The sequence below is a fragment of the Prionailurus bengalensis genome, chromosome C2 (genome assembly GCF_016509475.1).
Source record: "Prionailurus bengalensis isolate Pbe53 chromosome C2, Fcat_Pben_1.1_paternal_pri, whole genome shotgun sequence".
Classification (NCBI taxonomy): domain Eukaryota; kingdom Metazoa; phylum Chordata; class Mammalia; order Carnivora; family Felidae; genus Prionailurus; species Prionailurus bengalensis.
Window position 1 is genome coordinate 76,000,378 of NC_057350.1, and position 15,957 is coordinate 76,016,334.

Genomic DNA, 15,957 nt, shown 5'->3' on the forward strand with positions numbered 1-15,957 from the left:
AAGTCTCGCCTGTTACCTTCTACTGCAAGACACACAAGACACTGCCTATCACAAAACCTCGCTCATGTGTTTCAGACAAAATGAGAACAGACTCTTGGTCTTCTGGGTTTTGTGGGATTAAGTCATAATTTAAATTGGAATATCTCCTGATAAATCGTCCTAGATACCATGACTCCATCCACAGGGAGCCTGGTGTGGTGGTGGGGTGGAGGAAAGGGAAGGAAAGAAAAGAAAAAAAGGGAAAAAAAGGAAAAGGAAAGTCCTTGCTGTACCTTCGAACACAGAGTTATGGTGGTGGAATTAAAGGAGCTTTGATTTTCTTTTTCATTTTGAACAAAACTCTGGCCCCCATAGTTGGCTTTCAAAATGTGGAATGAGTACAAGTGTTTCTAATTTCAGTCATTCTTCCTTTATTCTCTGCAAAAAGGGGAACACGACAGGTGGCTTTCTAAAACTTGAACACCTCTAGCTTTGTGTTCCCTCTCATGATCATCTTTTATGTCTGCAGGGGGCATTTAGACTTATTCTAGTAATGGTCCTTTGGGTTTTTGACTTACTGGCTGAAGATACATTTTTTTTTTTTTTCTTGATTTAGGTATGTCCTCCACCCCTTAGGCCTGGAAAAGTTTTGAGTACTGGTTTTTCAAGCTCTTTTTTTATCTCTACATGGGTATTTTTTCATTGTTTATTTTTTTTTCTCCATCATGGTCATAGGGTGGTTTAATATTACATGTCTCGCCACAGTGCATTTTCCCGAAATTGTGGAATTTCTTGGATCTCTTCAAAGAGTCCAAAAACACTGGGGAGAAGGAGAGGATGAGAAAGGGATTTGAAAAAGAATTGGGAATGAGATTTCTTAGACGCTTTCATACTCTGAGGTGGTTATAAGTTGTTTTCTGCATAGATTGACATTCTCTCTCTCTTTTTTTAAATTTTTATTCATTTATTTTTAATTTTTTTAATGTTTATTTATTTTTGAGACAGAGAGAGACAGAGCTTGAGCGGGGGAGGGACAGAGAGAGAGAGGGAGGCACAGAATCCGAAGCAGGCTCCAGGCTCTGAGCTGTCAGCACAAGGCCTGACTCAGGGCTTGAACTCGTGAACCGTGAGATCATGACTTGAGCTGAAGTCTGCCACTTAACTGACTGAGCCACCCAGGTGCCCCAAATGTTTATTTATTTTTGAGAGACAGAGAGAGCACGAGTGGGGTGGTGCAGAGAGAGGGGGGTGTGACAAAGGATCTGAAGCAGGTTCGTGCTGACAGGAGAGCCTGATGTGGGGCTTGAACTCGTGAACCATGAGATCATGACCTGAGCCAAAGTTGGACGCTCAACCAACTGAGCCACTGAGGTGCCCCAGATTGACATTATGTTGAACAGCTGTACTCTGAGTCAAATTCTTTTCTCTGGAGCTCTGAGGAAGTTCCCATTCTGATGACGGTAGTATTCTCTCTCACTATTTTGTTTCCATGTCCGCTTATATCTATATGCAAATAATACTTAAATATTCATGTGGAGACATACCTGCAAGCACAAAATATTTCCAGAAACGTCCATATTTATTTGCAGTTCCTTCCTCTCACCCCTGCCAATATAAATGGGCATTTAAAACTTCAGGGGAGCAATTATTAGTCCTTGAGAGAAGTTACCTGGTCAGGTGGCTTTGGTCAGTTTAGGTACATTTTACAGGGCCTACCCAGACATAATTCCTAGGAATGCCGCGGGTAAGACAGGACATCAGAAAGAAAACACAGTTTGGAGCAGGAAGAGGAGTGTCCCTTTTGATAGGATTTCCTTAGCACCCAAGGGTTGCTTTGCCCCTGGAGGGAAAGTACACAAATCCAGAGAGGATATATGCAAAAGGAATTAAGCGACCTGGCATGCTGACCTCATTACCCTCTGATACGTATACCCTCACTTACAACAAACATGGTGACAATCATAGTTATTAGTATGTAAACCCATTAGCTATTTGCCCAGTACTGCATGGGTTCTGTCTTTGACTTCACAGCATCCCTGCCCCCAAGTCCGCTCATTTACCACCATGAAGAAGTAAGTCCTGTTCATTTTGTAAAGAGAGAGGGTAGTAGTAGCTCAGTGACTAAATGGTGTAACTAGCTCAAACTGGGAAAGCAGAATTTCAAACCCAACGCTTTTTTTATCGCCCAAGAACCCAAGCCTTTTTGACTTCTAATTTAGTACACTTCCCTGCCTCTGTCCCTAACTTAACTGCGCATTCACTAGCTTGACTTCATAAAAGGGGAATCATATATTTTTGGTTCTATTATTGCTTCTTTCTTTCATTCCTGCTCCCATATTTCATGAGGTCAAGACCGTAGACGCTTTTGTGTTTCTAGTTTCCATTCCATTCTCAGAATATGACAGACATTGACAGACACTGGAAATCATGGTAGTTGAAAATATGCCCACAGAATCTTTGACATTCCCTTCAGAAGATGGAGCCTATTCTCCTTGGATGTGGGTTGGCCTTAGTGACCCATTTCTAACAAGTAGAAAAAAGTAAAGATGACAATGTGTGTCTTTAGAGACTAGATATAAAAGGCACCATGGCTTCCTCCTTGCTCTCTCTACTGGATCACTCACACCAAGGGAAGTTAGCTGCCCTGTTATGAGGACACTTAGGATGTCCTATGGAGATGCCCATGTGGTGAGAAACTGAGGCCTCTGGTCAAGAATTTGGAAATGGATTATTTAACCCCAGTCAAGCCTTCAGTTAATTACTTAACAGCTGCCTCACCAAAGACCCTGCATTAGAAATACCCAGCCCCACCATGCCTAAACTCCCACTTTACAGAAACTGAAAGATAAGAAATGCTTGTTTTAAGTTCTGGGTGTTGTGTTATGTAATAACACACAAAGTAATATAGAAATGAAAGGATACGAACCCCAAAGAGCTCCGGGCCTATGCTTCACGTCGTTGATGTTACTGACTCAATGATACAAACTGTGATTTATAGACACCAGCTATTTCTCTGTTGTTTTCTTTCAACTCTGAGAAAATCTACAGCAGTTTTGAGTGTTCTCCAAATGATATAATCACTGGGGGATCATTTGAAAACCCACGATCGAAGGCCCCACACGGGCCCATGAAATGGAACATTCTAAGGACAGGGTTTTGGAATTTCCATTTCCAAAAACCCCTTTGAGAGGATTCAGATGTAGACAGCCTGAGCTTGTCCAAGGAGTACTGTTTGGGAACCAGTGAACTAGAACACTTTCCCCTTATTTCAGTTCTGATCATGAAGATTTAATTTGGTTTAGTTCTCTTGTAGGGCCTCATCTTAACGTCTTCCGTGATAGGGGAGCATGCCTTGGAATGAAAAACTGTTGTCAGATCTGCAGCTCGATGCCCCCTACAAGCTCCATTTTGTGCTTGGCATGGATCCCACATCAGACCAGGGCTTGAGACTGTCTGTTCAGGCATCGCGTGGGACCAAGAACAGAGAAGAGAGGTTCCAATGCAAATGTTGAGTCTACTGCCTGGTATTAGTCTCAAAATTAGGCATGTTTCTGTTTAAGTGTCTCCCCATGTATACAGATCTCAGGAGGCTCTTTTGGGAAAGGAAGGAGCACAGAGGAGAATTGATAGCTATGGAGAGCACTCTGGGGGACACTTGTTGGCCTTCTAAAATGAAGGAAGAAGTCCTAGTCCCACACTCCACTCAGTAGATGCTGACAGAGTTCTGGCACAAGCAGAGCGTATTTTAAAGACGTGTTCTTAGTTCTTCGGTGAAATATTCTAATCCTAAATAAAATCACTTCTTTATCCAACGTGGACACTCCTGGGAGGTCACTGTCCTTGGGCACTGTCCAGGTGCCACAAAGGAGACTGGGGCTCTGTCCTGTGATGTACAGTGCTTTTCCACAATGGTGGTGATAGAGCTGGACCTTGAGTCTGCACCTGTATATTCTTACAGTTTCTTGGTGATCTGTGTACAATGACCGAGGAGGTAAATCACACAGACAACATGTAGCATATGGAAAGGTAAATTTTTAGTAAGCTCCTAAATAGGACTGTGATCCTCAAAAAAAGAACAAACAAAAGAAACAAATAAAATTAGTTCTTCAGACATCGTGACTAAATACTGGGTATAACTTCTGTGATGTATACCATCTGGATGTCTCTGCCAAGTGTCAATGTTTGTTGTATGATCTGCATTTTTTTTTGTTTTGTTTGTTTTTTTATTTGTTTTTGAGAGAGAGCGTGAGTCGAGGAGGGGCAGAGAGAGAGAGAGAGAGAGAGGAAGACATAGAATTTGAAACAGGCTGTAGGCTCTGAGCTGTCTGCACAGAGCCCAATGCAGGGCTCAAACTCAGGAATGGCGAGATCATGACCTCAGCTGAAGTCGGACGTTCAACCGACTGAGCCATCCAGGCGCCCCTGATCTGCATTTTTAAAAAATTTTTTAATGTTTTATTTTATTTTTGAGAGAGAGGGAGACAGTGTCCAAGTGGGGGAGAGGCAGAGAGAGAGGGAGACATAGAATCTGAAGCAGGCTCCAGGCTCTGAGCTGTCAGCACAGAGCCCCGATACAGGGCCCGAACTTGTGAACCACGAGACATGACCTGAGCCAAAGTTGAATGCTCAGCCACCCAGACACCCCTGTGATCTGCATTTTTTAAAGAGAAAAAGTCTGGGGTGCCTGGGTGGCGCAGTCGGTTAAGCGTCCGACTTCAGCCAGGTCACGATCTCGCGGTCCGTGAGTTCGAGCCCTGCGTCGGGCTCTGGGCTGATGGCTCAGAGCCTGGAGCCTGTTTCAGATTCTGTGTCTCCCTCTCTCTCTGCCCCTCCCCCGTTCATGCTCTGTCTCTCTCTGCCCAAAAATAAATAAACGTTGAAAAAAAAAAATAAAGAGAAAAAGTCTGGGGGTTGGGGGTGGGTGTTGAGTGTTCCTATATCCCCCATGAGCTTTGATCTGAAGTCTTCTTCTGGTACCACGCAAGTATGTGACCTTGGAAAAGTCACTTTCCTGCTTTAGAACTCAAGTCTTCCCATTAGACAAAGGAGAGATGTAGACACATCTGTGATCCAAGTTGTTATCTAAAGCAGTGAATCAATCAGCACTGTATTAGTTGACTAGGGGTGCTCTAATGAAATATCACAGACTGGGTGGCTTCAACAACAGATTTATTTCCTCACAGTATTGGAGGCTGGGAATCCAAGATCAAGGTGTCAGCAGGTTTAGTTTCTCCTGAGACCTCTCTCCCTGTCTTGCAGATGCCTTTCTTCTCACTGTATCCTCACATGGCCTTTCCTCTCTATACATGAGTTCCTCATGTCTCTTTGTCCAATTTCTTCTTTTTTTTTTTTAACTGTTTATTTATTTATTTTTGAGAGAGAGGGCACACAGGAGGCACTGTTAGTTCAGAGCCCGATATGGGTAGGGCTTGAACTCACCAACCTTGAGATCATGACCTGAGCAGAAACTAAGAGTTGGACACCCAAGTGACTGAGCCACCCAGGTGCCCCACCCACTTCCTCTTCTTATAAGGACACAAGACAAATTGGATTAGGACCCACCCTAATGGTGTCATGTTAACTTAATCATTTCTTTAAAGGCCCCATCTTTAAATATAGTCCCATTTGGAGATACTGGGGGTTAGAGCTTCAGAACAGCGAATTGAGGGGAATACAATTCAGCCCATAACAAGCATCCAGATTACCTTCACAATTATTAGAGATCCATTGTGAAGCACTGGCTGGGGGTAGATGTGGGGCAGTGTTGGGTATCTATAGCAGAGGTAGAACAGATAGAATCAGCCCCCTTGAGGCATCTGGTCGTTTCCCCACTTTTCCAGAGAAAAGTTCTGAGATTATCTCTGGAGTTCAGTAGAGTCAAAGTTAAAGTCACAGAATGCTAGCAATAAAGGAGACCTTCAAATAATGCCCCTATTTAATATTAAAAGAAGTGGAGGGCTAGAGAGGGGTTGCACTATGTTTATAATTAGGTCTCGATTTATAACTCAATTACATCTGCTCAAAGACAAATCAGAGTATATAACCATAGTTTCTGACCTCAGTGTTGCCTCACTCCAACACCTCTGAGACACCCCAACTTAGGAGTGGTATGACATTTTTCCAAGCTGCAAGGAGGAGAGGATATGATGGTACTTCACCGGGATGTGCTAAGAACATTCCCAAAATAGTGACGTTCTGTAATCAAAAGCTTTTTGTCGAGGGAGAGGGCTTTTTCAACACTTTCTTCTTGCTCTCCCAAAGGAGGGCAGTTTTCTCACCATGAGTTATAGGATCAAGGGTAGTATATCTATAAATTGGCAGAGTTTCTCTTTATAGTTAAACAGGTGAAAAATAGCCAGAAACAATAATAGAAGTGATCCATTTAACTCTTTAGTTTAATGCCAGAGTTAGGACTAGAAACAATTTTTGGTGTCTAAAACTTTTAGAAACCAACAGACTGTTGAAATGTTTTAAGAGATTACATCCAATTGCTGTCATTTCTTTTCTGGAGTCCATAAGTGGTTTGAGATTCAGAGATGTGACCTGGCACTTTCTCTGGGTTGAGTGGAATAAAATTTGCAAACATTGGTTGTATACTTTTAAGAAATTTTTTAGGGGTGCCTGGGTGGCTCAGTCAGTTGAGCGTCTGACTTATGCTCAGATCTCAATCTCACAGCTTGTGAGTTCGAGCCCTGCATTGGGCTCTGTGCTGACAGCTCAGAGCCTGGAGCCTGCTTCGGATTCTGTGTCTGCCTCTCTCTCTGCCCCTTCCCACTCATCTTTTTCTCTCTCTCACAAAAATATACGTTAAAAAAATTTTTTTTTAAAAGAAATTTTTTGAAGACCATGGGTATATCAAATAAGAATAATCCTGTCAGGTATCTCTTCCTGTGATAGAAAACAATGGTTTACATAATTCAACAGACATCTCAATTTGTCTGGGAAAGAAATTCTGTGAGCATCATATTGGTGGTCCCCATTTGTCTTACTCCCATGATAAAATATCTAGCATGTACCCTCGTTATCCTACTGAGAGAAAGGCTGCCAGCTTTTCCCAGAATCTGAAACAGGGACATCTGTGTTTAAGGACTGGCTACTTCTTATTTATAAAGTGAATTATCTGAGTGTAAAAATAGAGATATTTTTTAATATTGTGCCAGAATGATCTGCCCCTTTTATTGTATGTCTGCTGTTCATGAGACAGAATATTTGCACCACAGACCCACTGCCTATTTTCAGAGAGTTCCAAAATGATTTGTTCATTCAACAAATATTTTAGGGAGGCATCCTGTGCTAGCCACTAGCGACCGAGCAGTGAACAACAACAACAAAGACATGCCCTGTTATTGTAGTGAGAAAGATAGGCCTTCATAAAATAATTTCACGTTTGAAAGGAAAACTGCAAGTTGGGCTACACTTTCCAAAAGAAATGAACATGATTCTGGGAGATGCAGGAGCAGATAAGCAAGGAGCCTGCCCCAGGCTGGAAGGCATCCCTGGGAACCTCATTCTGGGCTGAGAAATGGTGGGGGAGGGGGAGGCTAAGCCAGAAGGCCTGAGCTGTGGTGACAGGAGACCAGGGTCACACAGAGGGAAGGGCATGTACCTGAAGGAGGCATAATGGAAAACAACAGGTTGGCAAGGAAAGATTTTGGGTTTTTGTGTGTCCTCTTTCCTTTTCTGGTGTGACTTTGGGAAAAATCACCTCACTTCTTTGGGCCTCATGCCCTTATTTGCATAAATGAGAGAATCTGAGGTTACCCAAGAGTCCCTGAACTAGATTCTTTCATTCACACAGATTGCCCAAGCACCTACTGTGTACCGGGTAATCTGATTGGCCCTGCGATTCAAAGGTGAATTAACTGGGATCATTGACCTCAAGCAGCTGGATCCAGCAGCAGAGACCAACAGAGGAGACAGCCGATTGTGGTGTTGTGTTGTGGGTGTCACGGGAAGACGGATGACCGTGGGATTAGCCCCGGTGGGAGGAGGATGGCAGTCTGGAGGACTTCACAGAGAAAAAGACCTTTCAGCAGAAAACGGGGAAGTCAGCCTGGGCAGTCAGCAAGGTAGGAAACGATTCTTGGAGACTGGACATCTTCACTGGGACAATAATGTGTCACAGTACTCTAAAGTACTGATGATGCAGGCATGCCCTTTTGAGATTCTATGTGCACCCCAGTTTCCAGGGATGGTTATGGAAATCCTTGCCTCTAATCTCCTTACTGCATGAGGCTGGGGAAGAGTGCAAATTTTTCCTGTGCTCTGGCTTGGTTTCCCATCTGTCAGAAAATGCCCTTTACACAGCAGGGTTCGAGTGACTTAATTATTGTTTGTGGGATATTTGGAAGTTCAGGTCAAGGATGAATTTCTGTTGCAAAACTGAAGGCACACAAGTAAGATGTTTAAAAATGAAGTGCAGGGTTTTCTTTGTTTTCATTTTGGTTTTAGGGGCGTTTTGTTTCATTTCGTTTTTGTAGGGAAGGATCTTAATGGCTTTATATGCTTCCCTAGTTGGGTCAGATTGTCAGAATATTCTGTTATCCACCAGAGAAAGACAAGAAGACTTTTTTAGAGATGCTCTAAAATTATTTTCTGTTTATTCTCTTAAATATTTGGCTTGAACAGAGTCTCCTTGCCAGGATACAGTTAGCATTCCTGCGGTGTTTTAAAAGCTGGCCAAGAGACTGGCATGAGAAGAGAAAACCCTCGCAACTTGAAGTGTTGCTGGATATTGAGTTGTGGTTGCTTAGTCTAAATGTGATGAGAAACAAAAAAAACAAAACTGACAGTATTGATTTTAAAATTTGTTCCCTTCCGGGACACCTGAGTGGCTCATTTGGTTAAGCATCCGACTCTTGATTTCGACTCAGGTTATGATCTCACAGTTCATGGGTTCCAGCCCCGTGTTAGGCTCTGTGCTGACAGCATATAACCTGGTTGGTATCTTCCCCCTCTCTCTCTGCCCACCCCCCCCCCACCCCCTTAAATAAATAAACTTTAAAAATAAAATAAAATAAAATCCTACCTTCCAAAAGGACTGGAAGTTCTCAAAAAAAGACCTGAGTGTAACATGATGACCATTACAATACAGGACAAAGCCAAATGTCACAAGAAGTTCTGTTTTTTTTTTTTTTTCTGTTTGTTTAATTTTTTTGATCAAGGTATGTAACTATTGTTAATATTGTTATTGTTTTGAGGCATGAATTTTAGGTGAAAGATTCCTGGCAGTCTAAGCAAAAAAGGGAAAAATGGTTGCCTAGCAACTTGCATTGACTGATAAAAAAGGAAACAGGTCAGCCTGTCAGGAGATACAGTCTTTAGTATATTTATTATGCTGATTTTCGTACTGTAAACATTGAAGAATAGTATTTTCCATAGCTTCCATAAGCTTCCCAGCCAATGGCAAACTCTCCTTGATGAGACAGCTTTTTTACATTGACCTTCAGTAAAATCTTATACTGGGTTGAAGGCATTTGTTTTTGTTTTTGTTTTTGTTTTTTTTATTTGGGGACATAGCTAAGGCAGTCCAGGTTTGTAGTTTTCTATTATGATTCAATGCAAGGAAAAATACCAGCAAGTGGATGGGTATTACTGTGTTTCAGTGTTTTAAAACCTGTGTTCCTGAGAACGGCCTGGGGCCCTTGTTAAAATATAGATCCAATGCCTGCTCCAGATTTGCTGAATCAAAGTCTGTAGCAAGGGGCCTGGGTGTATATTTAACAAATATACGAGGTGATTTCTTAATGCTCAAGCAAGTTTAGGGAGCACTGCCATAAATGGTTTTCCTTGATGGTTTTTTCCTCTCAGTTGGGCTTTGTAACAGTCATTTTGAGCATAAATTGTGATAGGAGCCTGAGGCAAGTGAGGTGATGAAGCCAGTTTAATTAGCTGGTCTGGAACCATAATGTCATTTCCCTTTCTCAAGCCGTGGTGCTTCAGGATGCTGTCCAAGAGTTCCCTCCGGGCGCCTTCTCATCTGTTACACCATCCATCCTTCTAATGTGTCCACGTGGCGGGCAGAGCAAGTATAACACTGTATTTTGTCCTTTTTAAGATGCATGTTTCCCCACAGTTCTACATCTCTAAAATTAATCTGCATTTTAGAATCGAGCGGGTGTGAATTTGGTGATGCTTTGTCTTAGTGATATATAAAATCGTAGTGTCAACTTTATACTCAAAGGTGTCAGAGATCAGATAATCTGTAGCTGTTCCTTTTACAGATGAGGCATCAGAGACACCGAGAGGGTGAGGTGACCGAGGAAATCCACTGCCAGTTGGGGGAGCCCAGTGTCAGACCCCACTCTCTATCCTTGCTGTAGTTATGTATGCCTGAGTAACCAATTATCCCCAAACTTAGTGGCTTAAAGCAGCATCGGACATGGATGATCTTACACAGCTTCTTGGGGCCAGGCATGTAGGATTGACTTGGCTGGGGTCTTCTGGCTTAGGGCCTCTCATGAAGGTACAGATTTGACATTGGTTGTACAGTCATCTGCAACCTTGACTGGGGCTGGAGGTTCCACTTACAGGCTGGCTCACTCACTTGGTTGGCCAGTTGGTGCTGACATGGCGGGGGGAAGCCTCAGTTCATTTCCACGTGGGCCTCTCCACAAGTTCTTCCAGGTGCCCACACCATGGTGACTAGCTTCCCCCAGAGTAAGTGATCCAAAGGACCAAGGCAGGAAAATGTTAAATGCCTTTTATGACCTCACTTCCAAAGTTGCATAATGTCACTCTTACACATGCAGTTTGCCACACAGACCTGACTCTGTTCGAAGGGAGTGCACAAGGGCACGAATATCAGGAAGGGAGGCTCCATGGGGGCTGGCTGTTTCCTTCACACCACACTGCTTTTCCAATATCACTCTGTCCTGCCTGATCAGCTTGGCCCTCTCGTATTCTTAGGTCAGGTTCTCAAATTGAATGGATGAAAACTCTTTGGGATTTATGCCCCATTCTGGCACCTGTGAAATTTTCTGGGTCTCCTGTTAAAACACAAACCCTGATCCAGTAGGCCTTAAGGCAGCCTGAGATCCTGCATTCTGACTGGCTCCTGTATAATCCCCTTGCTTCTGGCCCACCTCCTCTCATTTTGGCAGAGAGACAGATGGTTTGGGGAGAAGGAACTAGGGAAACCAGCCTGTTTCACCATGCTGGTTGAGGGAAGGAGAGGTATGAAGCCGATAAGAACCCCTGAATTATTAGGTAGGCAGCTCACTGCAGCTGTGAGCTTCTTCACAGTGAAGGTCAGGTTTCAGACAGCAACAGCTGGGTGCTCAAAATGGCGAGGTAATTAGCTCGAGGGGGGTTGGGGGGTGTGGGATGGAACACAAACAGTGCTTAAAATGAAACGTGTCAATGCATTATTCAGAGCTCAGATGCCCATTGGTAGATTGTTCATCCTCCTTTTTTGCCTCTCCCTCTCCCCTCTCCTCTCTCCCTTCTCTCTCTTACATACACACACATCAGCTAGCACTCAGGAAAACTCTAGACTCACAATATATTTCCCTGAACAAGATGAAAATCAGAGGTGAAGTCCCCTAAGTGCTCCTACTTTAAGCTACTTTGCTGTGATCTAGAATGCTGGCCCTCTGCCTTTCTTCTTGCCCATGGCAAACTTTCTGCCTTGTGTCTTTCTACACATCATTTAAGAGGAGCATATTAGACTGTAAGCTCAGCAAGAGAGGGGCTGTGTCATTTTTGTTCATCTCTCTATGTAATATCACACATACATGCCTATATTATAAATGAATAGAGGAGTGAATAAACCATCCTAACAGGTAAGAGTGATCTTGAGCCTTGTGATGAAACACAGGGGCCTCCATTTTCACATTCTAGTGGTTGCCGGGGACCTTGGGAAGGGGTTCAAGTTTATCACCTACCACTTCCTTATCCGCCATGCCAGTCTGTAACTGTAGAAACTGAAAACTGCTGTTTACTCAGCACTTACTGTGTGCGAAGCATGTACACCATTAAGCTTCCAACAACCTGAGAGGAAGGTAATCATCGCCCCCAGTTTGCAGAAGAGGAAGACAAGCCTGTGAGATATGCTTATATAGCTAGTCAGTAGTAGTTTTGCAGTCTGTCTCAACCTGGTTTCAGCCTAAAGCTGCTACTTGGTGCCCACCATTGCAGAATAAGATGTCTAGGGAAGGCAACAGAATGATAGACTACTGAGGCTGGAAGGGCTCTCAACACTGAGTTCACATACATACTTGGCATCTGTCCTTGGTGCTGTGGGCGAGCACTGAGATGCATTTCATGAGAAGAAGAGTCCACACATTAATGGGACATAGATAGAAATCTCAGTCATTATCTGGAGCTACCTGTTAAAAACATGGCTGGTGGGAATGAAACATGGTACAGCCACTTTGGAAAACAGTGTGACACTTTATAAGAAAGATAAACACATACACTTAACAAATAGCACAGCTGTCACGCTCCTGAGTATTTATGTGAGAGAAAAGGAAAGTATGTCCACACAAAGGCCTGGACACAGATGTTTGCAAGTTTTATTCGTGTTAGCAAAAAACTAGAAACAACCCAACTGTGTGTCAGCTGTTGAGTGGATAAACAAAATGTCCTATCCATGAAAGGGATGCCATGAGAGGAGCAAGCTATTGATTTGATGAATTCAACGACATGGATGAATGTTAAAAGTGTCAGGCTAAGTGAAAGACAGCCATGGAAGGCTACATTCTTTGTCATGTATGTGCCAGACAGGAAATGACAAAACTATAGGACAGAAATCAGGTCAGAAATGCCTGGGGTTTAGGAATGGGCTTGACTACAAAGGGGCATGAGGACATTTTGGGGGGTGGTGGAAATCTTCTGTGTCTTAATTGTAGCTATAGTTATAAAACTGTAGACCTTTGTCTAACTCATCAAACTGTATCTTTCAGAGGGATGAATTTTATTGTCTATAAGTTATACCTCAGGAAACATAACTTTAAGAAATATATCGGCCAGCCCAAACCCACCATTTTCCAGATGGGGAAACTTGTCCCAGATGAGGAAATGACTTGCTCCAGCAGATATGAATTGAGAATACAGGTTTCTCGGCCCCCAGTCCTGAGGCAGAAGTGAGCTGGAACTTTGGCCTCCTGTCTTAGACCACAGCACATTGTAGCTAAGCCAGGAGTGCTCATCCCCAGCTCTCAGTGTGGCATCATGGGTGACTTTTCAAAACTTGACCTCTACTGCACTGCTCTTCAGGCTGTCGACCTGTAGTTTGGCCAGAGTAATTAGAAAAAAAGAGTAAATTTGTATGTAGCCAGCATCCGAGAGTGTAAAACTCCAGGAATAAGCCTCTATATACATATTCCATTCCACTTTTTTTTGGGAAAGAGGGAGAACAGACAAAACAGGAAGTTAATTTATCTGGAATCATGCCTTTTAGGACATTGCTGCCCAGTCACTCCAGGAAGAACAAAATATCCTAGAGATTCACACCAACATCTTGTTGCAGAAAGCAGGTGGGATTTGGAGTAAAGCCAGACCTGATTTTAGTTCCTAAATCTTTTCCTTTCTAACTTCATGTCCTTGAGTAGCCACTTAACTTCTCTATCTGTAAGATAATGACCATAATTCCTACCTCACAGGGTTTTTATGAGGTTTAAATCAGAGAATGGTAAATACAGTGTCTAGTCTGGCTGTGATAGACTTGTCTAGTGCATTCATCACTGGGCCATGTGCTTTACATACATTATCCTAAACCTTAACAGTCCTTATCCCCCTTGTGGAGATGATCAGCCTACGGTAAATAATCTGCCTGCAAATGATCTACCACCTGGCCAGAACCACTGGGCTGTGTGTAGATCTCAGTAAATGATGGTGGATCTTAATTGAGCCCTGTTTATAAAATAATTGGGTAGGGAGATTGGGAGGAAATGAAATTCTGCTTCTTAGTTTGAGAGAAAGCATAATTATTAATTATTATTTGCTTTTTTTTATTAAAATTTTTTTTTTACCATTTTTATTTATTTTTGAGACAGAGAGAGAGCATGAACGGGGGAGGGGCAGAGAGAGAGGGAGACACAGAATCGGAAGTAGGCTCCAGGCTCCAAGCCATCAGCCCAGAGCCCGACGCGGGGCTCGAACTCACGGACTGCGAGATCATGACCTGAGCTGAAGTCGGACGCTTAACCGACTGAGCCACCCAAGCGCCCCTATTATTTGCTTTTTAAGAAAGAATAGGAAGACCGTTGAGGCCAAAATTTGGACCCCGAGTCAGGGTCAAACTCCCAGTTGAAGAGAATGTGTCCTCCCCTTAGCCTTTTTGTCCAGGGAGAATACTCCAACAATCCAAAGACTTTGCACTATCTAGGGCCCAGCTAAAAACCAGAGAGGTAGGGAGACTTTCCACCTGCTTCTCGGCAGGGTGACCCTCTGCAGACATTCTCTGTACTCTCAAACCCTGCCTGCCTTCTAAGATTTAGAGGCTGGCTTAAGAGTTACTGAAAAGGGCTGATTTTATTAAGCTTATCTGTTTTTCTTCCTTTGTAGCTGGAATAACATACCAGATAAGTTTTCCATCTTCATTTGAAAACTTTTCTCAGTCCGTCACACAGCCAGTTATCGGCCTAGATTTACAAACCACCAACAAGTTTTAATAACCTAAGACAACTGGCAAAATACCAATTGGCAAACTTGCCAAAGACCATAGAATTGGGTGTTTAAATTCCACCATTATACGCTTCATGTGCCTGGGCTCAATTTCCTTTCCTAACCATTGTCTTCCAGTGTGAAGTGGCCAGTTGGGCTTAACGGATTCATCAAGCATGGTATACCATTTAGTGTCATGGATCTTATACACAAAGGCCATAATGTGGGCTGAAAGTAAGCATACTAGGTTCCTATATAGAGAGAATACGATCAATGTTAAATCTGTATGTGGAGTGAAAAGCACAGGATATTTTAGGTACCGTAGATTTCTCTACTACCCAGGGTAGAATTACCTTCTTAAGTGATTTTAGGAGCCTGAGGACCAGAAAAACTATTGTCAAGGCTGGTGGTCAAAGTGGGAGACTATTAAGACAGAATCCCAACACCAGCCCAGAGCTGTTTCCACTAGCCCACACCACATTCCCTTTGTGTTGGTTATTTAATAAATTCATTTCACAACCCGTAGAGCACAGTAGGAAACAATGCAATTACTGAACCATAGGAACACAGCTGCCAACATCTTGTTGATTCAGAATTGTCCAAACACTTCCATGTGGGGGCGGGATTGATGCAATTTGCTGGTTCAACAGTTGACATTGATAAATTGGAGTTTCATTTCCTCAGCCTTCTGTTGGAGGTGCTAATGAGCGTTGAAAGGCTGGAGAAACGCAGGAGGGAGACAAGGGAGAACCTTGCCTGATCTACATACTAAGTAATTGAGCCTGTATGATGTAGGCTTGACACGGCTAGGGAATAGGTGGACTCACTGAAGGCACTAATAAAGGCGAAATAAAATTAGCACCATGAATTTTTTTTTTCAAATGATTTAAGTTCTACTCGCAGATTGTGTAGGCTGGTATCCTCATTTATTAGAATGTTTGCTTTTCCTAATACTCTTTTGCATGTTTCCTTTTCTATTTCGTGGGGCAGTTTGCCAAGATTCCTTGGCTTCTGGAAAATGAGGGGGTTGGACCAGATGATCTCTGAGGTCCCTTACACGCTCCATTTTTTTACTTCCTTGGCAAGAGAATTTGCCCGAAATGAATTGCATTCCCCCCACACACATTTATCCAAGCCTCTGTTTTCCCATTCATCTTCTTCTTCATTCAGAAAGCACTTGGGATGCTTACTGGGTGCCAGTTACTGTGCTAGGAACTAGTAATAGAGTGGAAAGTAGGCCAGGGCACCACTGGGCCCCTTCTCTCAGGAGTTTACATTGCAATAGCGAGACAGGTGAGTAAGAGACATGCTGGGGGTGCGCACAGCAGTATCAAAGCACACACAAAGGTCCCTAAGTTGGACATCATCGTG

The 15,957-nt window shown here is 43.1% G+C and overlaps 1 protein-coding gene and 1 non-coding gene across 2 annotated transcripts in view; both read left to right on the top strand.

Moving 5' to 3' along the window:
• Positions 1 to 15,957, top strand: part of MB21D2 (Mab-21 domain containing 2) — a 114,957-nt gene that overhangs the window by 67,726 nt on the left and 31,274 nt on the right. The gene's annotated exons all lie outside the window — the stretch shown is intronic.
• Positions 3,788 to 3,992, top strand: LOC122492501. Its single transcript, XR_006299676.1, has one exon. It is a non-coding gene; the product is annotated as a small nucleolar RNA SNORA73 family (small nucleolar RNA).